Genomic DNA, 8,737 nt, shown 5'->3' with positions numbered 1-8,737 from the left:
CCTTTCTGTAAGTTTGAAATTATTTCCAAATAAAAAGTTAAAAAAAGCAGAGCCTGAAAGAAAGGTGTTGATCTTAACAGAGGAAATTTTGAGTCTGCCTCTGCGCCTTGTGCTTCACAGCAGAGCTATGGTTTGGGGTCACTTTGGAGGCTGGGCAGAGAAGGCTGCTTCTTTAGGAATTTGACTGCTTTTCCTCTGCCTTCTATGCTCCCTGAGCCCGGAAACGCCTTCTCTTGAGTCTTGACAGTCCCTGCCTCTTCTTTTTCCCTGCCTTCTTTTGCCACTCAGCAATATGGTTATGAGACCAGCCTATAAAATCAGACTGTCTGGGTTTGAATGATGGCTCTGCCAATGAGTGTTGCAGAATGAGTTTCTTAACCCATTTAACTTCCTCTGACTTTTAGCTGTTGTTAGGCTTAAATGAAATAACACATTTATAGCACTTAGAAAGGCAAGTGTTCAATATACATAGCTATTGTTTTTTCCTCTGTCTTTCAAATGACACTCTTACTCTCATCTCCTGTAGTGGGTTGAGAGAAAAGAAGAGAGTGAGGGGAAAAAGAGGATTTTTAGAGCATGAAACTGCTCTGCATGATGTTATTATAGTGAATACTTGTCATTATACATTTGACCAAACCCGTAAAATATACACCAGGAAGAATGAATGTTATGTAAATGATATCGACTTGGGTGATTATGATATTCCAGTGAAGGTTTATCTTTGGTAAAGTGCCATTCTGGCAAGTGAGGTTAATAATGAGGGAAACTATGCGTGTGTGCATGTGTGTGTGTGTGTGTGTATGCGTATAAATGGAATACCTGTACTTTCTGCTTATTATTGCTGTGAGTCTAAAACTGCTTTGAAATCTGAAAAATAAAACAAGGAAACCCCATGTAGCCTTATAGCTATCCATAATCCAAAGGTAGGAATTTCACGCTCATAAGTCAGCAGAGGGGATACCAGGAGACAGAAGCACCTTACGATAGCTCCTCATTTGCCAATGGATAGAACTGTCCTACTGGAAGCAGTGTGACATCATGATGGGCAAATTCAGGCTATGGAGGCCAATGGGTCAGGGTCAAAGTCTGACTGCCACTGCAAGATACTTGATCTTTCTGATCCAAAATTTCTTCATTTGTAAAACAGAGATGATGATGGTGCTTATCACCTAAGTGTTATGAAGATTAAATGAGATACTGGATGGGAAACCTTAGCTCAGAACTTTTGGATGGTCAACAATATTAGAGTGAGTTTGAGAAATAATACGTGCCCAGTGCTATATTAAGAATCTACATGTCTGGCCAGCATCACCCAGCTGGTAAGTGGCAGCTGTTCTAAGCAATCTCTCCTTCCTCAGCATTATCATGGGCCTTGAAGACCAGCTAGTGAAGCTCCCTCCCCTATCCGATCCTGACACAGGCACAAAATCTTTCCATTGCTATCCTCCTGCCTCAGCTTGAATGGCTCTTTTGAGGAGATGGAAATCCTTTTGCTTCTGACCAGAAACTGCCATTATGCATTCTTCTTTGCCTTTTGATGTTGGCATGGGTAGATAGCCTTTGAAGAACTTTTACTAGCAGTGGAAACCAGACAAAAGACCATCTACATGTCTCCACTCTGCTCTTTCCCTCTTTCTCGCTTCCCTTTTCACTTAGCCCTTATAGGGAGTAGGACAAAGGCTGCCCAGGTGATGCCCGTGTGAGGAAGAGTATAACCAACATTGAAGTTCCATTCACGTGCTTCACTCTGAGGCAAACACAGGCCAAGCACAGTGAACTGCGTCTAGTAAGAAATCCTTGGTTTTGGGAAGGAAGGAGAAATTCTGAATGCAGATGTGTGTGGCTGGCTCTAGGTCCATTTGCCTTTGAAATAATTTCTGAATAGTTTGAGAAAAAGTAGGTAGAAGAAGGGAGATTCTCTAAAAATCCCCAAACCTGGGGCCTCTGGTGGCCTAGGGCTTAAGTCTCAGTGCTATCACCCCTATGGCCTGAGTCTGATCCCCAGCCAGGGAGATAACCCACATAAGGCACAGCAGACCTCTCCTGTCTCACCTGCTGCTCCCCTTAGCAGTGTATTTCAGTAGATCTGCCTGTTTTGCTCCCCACTCTGTCTCTGGTGAATCCTCTCACCCCCCTCTGGCCTACACCCCAGTTCTTCTATGCAAAAAAAAAAAAAATCCCCAAACCTTAGTAGGATATTAGCACATAAGCAAGCCTGCTTAGCTATTACTCTAACAAAGAGTGTCACAAAGGAAAGAGAGGCATTCACCATTTATAACAATACCTGGCACAGTTTTGGCATGGTTTGGGACACAGGGGAAAATTCCCCCACCCTTCTGGGTTCTTCTCAGGCTGGTCAAGCAAACAAATTAACAGCGGATGAGTAGAATAAAAAGCCCAAATTTAATTACATGCATGTGGAGAATTAACATTGCTGTAACTTCTGGAGTAAATGGGACAAAGTGAGCATGTGTATTCTGAGCTAAGGGGCATCAGGGAGAGAGGAGGGGGCATCTCACTGAACAAGGAATGGATGCTTTATATTAAGTTAGGTTTCTCTGATAAAAGGGGTATTTCTGGAGATGACCCCAAGTCTGAGTCATCTGCATCATTTAAGATAATGGGAGTGGTTCCTCTTCAAGCCCACAGGGCCTCAGTTGACCTTAGCTCCATAGGCCAAGGTGATATATATTGGAAAAATCCTGCTCTGGACATCTTGGAAAAAGCCATCTGAACATTTTTGGGGAGCCCGATCTTACGGCACCTCAAGCATCCCAGAGCTTCAGTTGTAGCAGCAGGTGGCGGTGTCCAACAGACACACAGTCACTTAGTACTGGAACAAAGAATAAAGAGGAGGGCAGCTGCTGTATCCTCCGGCAGGAAGCAGATATCCTGGCAGTCTTCAATATTTTTCAGGGGCCTTTGGTTAGAGGCTGAGTTCTGCATGAGAGATAAAGGCAAGAGCTGGTAAAATCTGGGAAAGGATTGGTGGTGTGGCCTTTTAGGCACCTGCAGGATGGCATGGCCTGGGGAAACTCAGGTTGTGGACAATTTAGAGGAAAATTTTGTGCCAAGGCAGACTAAGCCAGTTCCAGACATCACAGAACAAAGGGTAACCTGCCCTTGTAATGAAGGTCTCTTTTAAAACCCTTCGTCCTTTAAAATATAGTACATAGAAGCAAAATCTGCAGCAAAGACATGAAGTGTCCTATCCCATCATTATTGTGAATTAGCCACTTGATCACCAAGCATCATTTGAACATAAACGCACCACAGCGGCAAATGGGTCCAAGTAATTGGAGGCCAGCTATTTGTCTGCACAGGAGACAGAGCTATTAGGGTGATGTCTGGATGAGTTATTGAAGGGAGGGATGCATTCATGGCACAAAATGGGTCCTTGAAATAGTTTCTTGTTTGATGGCTCAGAAAGAAAAATAGAAGTCCAGCCCTCTGCATGATGGCAACTGCCATTTGCTAATGTCTGCCGTGTCTAGGCCGGAGCTGGCTCTTTGAGCTCATGTTGACACAGGCGCTGGGGCAAGGTTGGAGAGGAGCAATTAGGTTAGAGACATGGCTGTCAGGATCAGCTCTGGGGTGGGAGCTGGCTGGGGACAGAAGCAAGCAGCTGCATTTGGGTGGTAGAAGTGGGAAGGAAAGGAGCTGAGCCGGGCTGGGTTCTGTGTATCCTGCACTGACAAGACTCCCCGACCCAGCTCTGCCCTGCTGGTCCTGCATAAGGTGGGGGCTGGGCACCATGAGGGGAAAGGGCGAGAGGAAGGGAGCTCCTGGAGCCAGAATCGCTCACCTGAGACTGGGTGTTCAGTGGATGTCTTCATGGGTAAGGGGGTTGCCCCAAGGTTAGGGACTGATATAATTCCACGTTCTCTTTCTTTGCTGTAACATCTCAAATTCCTCGTTCCCAGGTACTGGGAGCAGAAACTCAGGAAGCAAGGACCTGCTTACTTCATAGCTGCTTAGGAAAGGAGCCTTCTGCTGAACTCCACCCTCACAAGAGCTGTAAGGAGCCTCTTCTGCTGCTCTCTTTCATTCTTTCCTTATTTCCATGGGAGAAGGGAGGAGGCCTACTAATGAAAGGCCCTTTTTGTTGAAGACTTTCCATGAGTAGGCATTCCAGTCATCCTGAGAGGTCGGTACGAATACCGGCTCCATGGTACAGCTGAGGACACCGCCATTCATTCACCCCTGCTTATTCCTTCATAACATTGACCACCATCTCTAGTTCTGCTTCTTTGTACCCTTGTCTGTCTGCCCACATAGAGTGTGTGCTCTATGAGAGAGAACGTTGTTCACTGCTATATGTGCAGCCTAAAAGTGTGTGTGGGCACAACTCTGTTTCTCAAGTTTGGGGGTCAGGTTTGGGGTCTGATTTTATGCTTCCAAGCTCATTAGCCTGTTACTGTCTCACAGGTGCTGGAAGAAAACACGAGACTCCTGGATCAGAGACACCCGTCGGTGTTACTCACAGTGCAGCAAGCAGCGTGAGCATCAGCAAATTTGCACCTTGTTGCCCTTGTCCCCATATTCCACAGGGGCAACCTGGAGGACCCCAGATGCACGCTTTGTATGTAGTCAATTTACATCACAACTGAGGGACACGGAGCTTGGGGTACCCAGCATTTTGCAGCAAGCAGTAAGTGTGCTTACTCTTTGTCTCAGAGGGTCCCTCAAGATTGCTTGCTGCACACATAACCCTGAGAAATGTCCCAGGTAAAGAGCAGTCAGGGCCTTGCATTGTCAGCGTAGCCAGCAAGATACAGAAATACAAGAGACCCATGGAGGACTGTCCCCTCAAAATGCTCCCCTCTCTGCACTTCTGAACCACTTGTGGGCACTTTGGCAGAGCTATTTTGTATGAGACTTTGCTTAATGTCTAGGCCTTGTCTCCGTATCTGAAGACCATGAACTTGTCGAGCATGGTGCCCATGCACACTTGCTCTTTGTGGTCTGTGTAACTGTCCGTATGTTTTGCACAAGCAGGTCCTTGGTGAACACCAAATGTCATGACAATATCAACAGCAGCAGGCTCTGGAGTCACAGACCTAGGTCTGAATCTCAGCTCTGATTCTAACTCACTCTGTGACCTTGGGCAATTTGCTCCATCTCTCTAAACCTGTTTTATATTATCTGTAAAATGGGCATAGCACAAGGCACTATTTCAGAGGATGGTTGTAATTTAAATAAATGAATCCCACTATGGAGAATAGAAGAGTCCCTGGCATTTAATAAGCATTCAGTAGATGTTACCGAGTTATTGTTGCTTCTTTTATTACTGAGCCTCGTGTGCCAGACGTTTTAATGTACCTTATTTTAATATAATCCTTAACATTCTCGAGCATACGCGATATTATCCCTTTTTCTGGAAACCAGTCTCAGAAAGATTAAAGTAACTTTTATACAAAGTGGCAGAGTGGAAATTTGGGTCCTGTGTGGGTTTCTGCTTCACGAGTTTTATCTCTTTGGAAGGAGCAGAACGGTGAGCTTCCCCCTTGCCTTCGTTTCTTTAGCGAAATATTTAATTGAAAGCCTCACAATCACCATGTCACCCAGGATCTTACCTCAACTTGCCCCAGAAATCTGGCCTGGGGAACCTGATGGGGAAAAATTGAAGGGAACAGTGGGGTTAGGGGCTGACTTTCTGGGGAGCAGAGTGTGAGAACAGTGTGTTGAGGGAGGGCCAAAGCGGAATTAACTCGAAATGCAGGTGATTTCACTGAAGCCAGGAAAAGAACAGCTTTTTGGCTCCAGAAAGGAAGGAGCAGCCCTCCCCCGCCAGAGGCAGTGGGGCTCCCAGCAGCTGGGAAGGCTTCTGCGCTCTCCACTGCAGGCATTTCTCCTATCCAGTGTTTGCTTTTCTTCCTCCTGGGACTATGTAGGGAGGGGTGCGGAGAAAAAAAAAAAAAAAACATCAGAGACCAAATCATCCACTTCAAGGCCAAACATATGCTCTCTTCCTGAAGGTGTTCAGGGTGACTGGCTCTGCTACAGAGCCGCTTATCACCCCTCCCTAGTTTGGGGGCCTTGTTTTGAGGGAGAGCTCACCCTTTTTCTTGGGATATGAGCCAGCTGGGATAGTCTCACTCAAAGCCATGTGTGCACTTTGTCCCTGATCTGAGCTCACTGGGTAGGGCCTTTGAACTTCTCAAGCAACTCCAGGAAGTGGAAGAGGATCAAAGAGCAGGAGAGAATCCCAGTTTAGGCTTCTTTTAAAGTGTCGTTTGGATGTGCTGAGGAAGGAGGAGGCAGCTTCCGCACTCCAGGGCATCACACAACAGAAGTACCCAGGCATGGAGGAGTGGTTTTTGTAACATGGAGATTATTGGGCCCCTTCTCAGACCTTCCAAATCAGAATCTTGGGTCCCGGCACTTAGCATTTTAGAACAAACTGTCCTGGTGAGTCCAAACAGACTGAAACGCTTGAGGAACACTGGGTTAAGGCATGGAATTTAGAGAGTTCCAGTCCTGTGTAGCCAATTTACCAACTTGCATTGATCTTGGGCAAATTATTTAACCCTTCTGAGCCTTTGTTTCTTCCTAATAGAATAATAATAGGACCTCCCTCACATAGCTTTTGGGAGGATTAAATGAGACAATAGGTGCCTAGTTAAAATGGTAGTTATTCTTAAACATATTATTTCCCATCATGCATCTCCCCATCTGCTTCCCCCTTTAAGTGGGAAGCACAAATTTACTCTTCTCCATTTGATGGCCCCCTCTTTTCTCTCACCTCCAGGTGTTTGACACCTCAAAACACTTGTTAAAAACAATGTCAAAAATCTGGGTAGGGCCTCCCCTGGTGGTGCAGGCGGTTGAGCGCAGTGCTGTGAAGCTGTCCGCAGCCTCTGCAGCACAGGTTCGATCCCGGTCAGCCGCGGAGATCCCCACATGGTGCAGCAGACCTCTCCTGTCTCGCCCGCTGCTCCCCTCAGCAGTGTATTTCGTTAGTCTGCCTGTTCTGTTCCTCACTCTGTCTCTGGTGAATCCTTTCACCCTCCCGCGCATCTGGCCTGTACCCCGCTTCTTGTATACATGAAAAAAATAAATCTTAAAAAAAAAATCTGGGCAAAGCAGAGGTGCTCTCTAGTGGCTACAGGTGTTCACCATGTGGCACTACTCTGAGAAGCAATGCCCCCGGTCACATTGCCTTCTCCCCTCTTCCCTCCCTCTAGATTAAGACCTATGTGGCTGGTACTCCATCAGTGTGCAGCCCTCCTTCCTGTCAGGGCTGTGGCACCTCCAGTTAGTTATGTAGATGTTTAATGACACAGTCTGTGTTAGCAATCTCTTGTGAGTTTGGTGAGCTGGTGTTTTTTTTTTTAATTGTTCTTGAAGTACCATTATTTTACATCTGTTGTGCAACCATCCCAGGCCAGACAGATTCATGGTTTATTCAGGCAAATGGGAAAAGAATCTTGGGGCCTTAGGTGTATTTGACATGCCTTTAATGCTGAAGCAGGGGACCAGATACACAGGCAGACAGTAGACAGGGAGGCAGGCAGGCAGGCAGCAACTGAGTCCCCTAGCCCCCATGATCGCTGACTTTTTGGCTGGGGTATCCATAATTATAGGTATGCAAGCCCTGTGCTTGCGCTCCTAAGCACTTTTTGCAATAACACATTATCATATGTGGGTAATGAAACCTGGGAGGAAAACAAAGCTGCAGGTGAATATTTACTGAGCTAAGATACATGCAAATATTTTCTTCTGCAGAGGAGCTATCCCAGAGATTGCTGTTTCTCATTAGCTATGAAGAGCCATTTGATTTTTGAGCCAGGAGTTAATGCTGGATGCACAGAAGAATCACCTGGTTAGCTTTGGAAAAAAAGAAAAGGATTCCTGGGTCCTGGGTCTCACTCTCAGGGCTTTAAACTGTGAATTTGCTTGTTCCACAAATACTGAATGCTTATCATTGCCGGGTACTCTAACAAGCCTTGGGAATACAGCCATGAACAAAAGAGGTAGTTAAATATACATAGTACAGAGGTGTTGACTTATGAAGTTTGTAAACTGACTTATAAAGCTTCAATTGGCGGGGCCTCCCCGGTGGCACAGCAGTTGAGCACTAGGTTGCGAAGCTGCCCGCAGACTCTGCAGCGCCGGTTCGATCCCCGGCTGCTCCCCGGCTACCGGAGGAGGGTCCCACATGGCACGCAGACCTCTCCTGCTGCCCACTGCTCCCCTCAGCAGTGTGTTTCGTCAGTCTGCCTGTTCTGCTCCCCGCTCTGGCTCTGGTGAATTTTCTCACCCTCCCGTGCTTCTGACTGTACCCAGTGCTTGTATAAATAAATAAATATTTTCTTAAAAAAAAAGTAAAGCTTCAATTGGGGTGGTTGTCTTAGTTTTTTCAGGCTGTTAAAACAAAAATACAATAGGTCAGAGAGTTTAAACACCAAACTTTTTTTTTTTTTTTTTTTACAGTTCTGGAGGCTGGGAAGCCCAAGATCAAAGTGCTGATTGATTTGGTGTCTGGTGAGGTTGTAGTTCATAGATGGTTGTTTTCTCACTGTATCTTCACATGGCAGAAGGAGAGAGAGCTCTCTGGGTTGTCTTTTAATTAGGGCACTAATCCTATTTATGAGGGCCCTGTCCTCATGACCTGATCTCTCCCCAAAGGCCCCACATCCTGACACCGTCACCTTGGGGGTTAGGATTTCAATATCAGAATTTTAGGGGGATATGATCATTTAGTCCACTTGTCTTTTGAGACCAGGGATTGGCT

The 8,737-nt window shown here is 46.1% G+C and overlaps 1 long non-coding RNA gene across 1 annotated transcript; it reads left to right on the top strand.

Moving 5' to 3' along the window:
• Nucleotides 1-3,928: 3,928 nt before the first annotated feature.
• LOC129145859 (uncharacterized) lies at nucleotides 3,929-8,471 on the top strand. Its single transcript, XR_008551976.1, has 3 exons — nucleotides 3,929-4,017; nucleotides 4,429-4,499; nucleotides 8,437-8,471. It is a non-coding gene; the product is annotated as an uncharacterized LOC129145859 (long non-coding RNA).
• Nucleotides 8,472-8,737: the final 266 nt, after the last annotated feature.

This window comes from Talpa occidentalis, unplaced genomic scaffold, assembly GCF_014898055.3.
Source record: "Talpa occidentalis isolate TD23 unplaced genomic scaffold, MPIMG_talOcc4v2.1 talOcc4.15, whole genome shotgun sequence".
NCBI classification, from domain to species: domain Eukaryota; kingdom Metazoa; phylum Chordata; class Mammalia; order Eulipotyphla; family Talpidae; genus Talpa; species Talpa occidentalis.
This window is presented reverse-complemented; position numbering and strand designations above follow the sequence as displayed.